The sequence below is a fragment of the Chiloscyllium plagiosum genome, chromosome 30, assembly GCF_004010195.1.
Source record: "Chiloscyllium plagiosum isolate BGI_BamShark_2017 chromosome 30, ASM401019v2, whole genome shotgun sequence".
Lineage (NCBI taxonomy): Eukaryota > Metazoa > Chordata > Chondrichthyes > Orectolobiformes > Hemiscylliidae > Chiloscyllium > Chiloscyllium plagiosum.
This window is the reverse complement of record NC_057739.1, coordinates 45,719,723-45,721,475: the sequence shown is the minus strand read 5'-3', so window position 1 is coordinate 45,721,475 and position 1,753 is coordinate 45,719,723. Positions and strand designations below refer to the sequence as shown.

Here is a 1,753-nt window from a genome sequence, read left to right as displayed (position 1 = left end):
GTGGGTCTGTACTCCAGTGAGAGTCAGTGTGTGTGGGACTGTACCCCAGTGAGAGTCAGTGTGTGAAGGACTGTACACCAGTGAGAGTCAATGAGTGTGGGAGCTGTATCCTAGTGAGAGTCAGTGTGTGAGGGAAGTGAGAGTCAATGAGTGTGGGAGCTGTATCCTAGTGAGAGTCAGTGTGTGAGGGACCCGTACAAAAGTGAAAGTCAGTGTGTGTTTTGGCAGTGTGTGTGGGAGTGTATCCCAGTGAGAGTCAATGTGTGTGGGAGCTGTACCCTAGTGAGAGTCAGTGTGTGAGGGAGCTGTACCCCAGTGAGAGTCAGTGTGTGTGGGACTGTACTCCAGTGAGAGTCAGTGTGTGTGGGAGCTGCAGCTCAGTGAGAGTGAGTGTGTGAGAGAGTGTAACCCAGTGAGAGTCAGTGTGTGTGGGATCTGTACCCCAGTAAAATGAGTGTGTGTGGGACTGTAGCCCAGTGAGAGTCAGTGTGTGTGGGAGCTGCAGCTCAGTGAGAGTGAGTGTGTGAGAGAGTGTACCCCAGTGAGAGTCAGTGTGTGTGGGTCTGTAAACCAGTGAGAGTCAGTGTGTGTGGGACTGTATCCCAGTGAGAGTCAGTGTGTGTGGGACTGTATCCCAGTGAGAGTCTGTGTGTGTGGGAGCTGTAGCTCACTGAGAGTCAGTGTGTGTGGGTCTGTACTCCAGTGAGAGTCAGTGAGACTGGGAGCTGTACCCGAGTAAAATGAGTGTGTGTGGGACTGTAGCCCAGTGAGAGTCAGTGTGTGTGGGAGCTGCAGCTCAGTGAGAGTGAGTGTGTGAGAGAGTGTACCCAGTGAGAGTCAGTGTGTGTGGGTCTGTACCCCAGTGAGAGTCAGTGTGTGTGGGTCTGTACCCCAGTGAGAGTCAGTGTGTGTGGGACTGTACCCCACTGAGAGTCAGTGTGTGGGGGGGCTGTACCCCAGTGAGAGTCAATGTGTGTGGGTCTGTACTCCAGTGAGAGTCAGCGTGTGTGGAACTGTACTCCAGTGAGAGTCAGTGTGTGTGGGAACTGTACCCCAGTGAGAGTCAGCGTGTGTGGGACTGTACCCCAGTGAGAGTCAGTGTGTGTGGGAGCTGTAGCTCAGTGAGAGTCAGTGTGTGAGAAAGTGTACCCCAGTGAGAGTCAGTGTGTGTGGGTCTGTACCCCAGTGAGAGTCAGTGTGTGTGGGTCTATATCCCAGTGAGAGTCAGTGTGTGTGGGACTGTACCCCACTGAGAGTCAGTGTGTGTGGGAACTGAACCCCAGTGATAGTCAGCGTGTGTGGAACTGTACTCCAGTGAGAGTCAGTGTGTGTGGGACTGTACCCCAGTGAGTGTCAGTGTGTGTGGGACTGTACCCCACTGAGAGTCAGTGTGTGGGGGGGCTGTACCCCAGTGAGAGTCAGTGTGTGTGGGTCTGTACCCCAGTGAGAGTCAGTGTGTGGGGGTCTGTACTCCTGTGAGAGTCAGTGTGTGTGGGACTGTACCCCAGTGAAAGTCAGTGTGTGTGGGAGCTGTACCCCAGGAAAGCCAGTGTGTGAGGGACTGTACCCAAGTGAGTGTCAGTGTGTGTGGGACTGTAAACCAGTGAGAGTCAGTGTGTGTGGGTGTGTACTCCAGTGAGAGTCAGTGTGTGTGGGAGCTGTACCCCAGTGAGAGACAGTGTGTGTGGGACTGTACCACGGTGAGAGTCAGTGTGTGTGGGACTGGATCCCAGTGAGAGTCAGTGTGAGTGGG

General features: G+C 54.1%; 1 protein-coding gene across 1 annotated transcript in view; it reads right to left on the bottom strand.

The window, feature by feature from the left end:
• The window catches only part of adamts13 (ADAM metallopeptidase with thrombospondin type 1 motif, 13), a 68,745-nt gene that overhangs the window by 9,141 nt on the left and 57,851 nt on the right, over positions 1-1,753 (bottom strand). The window lies entirely within an intron of this gene.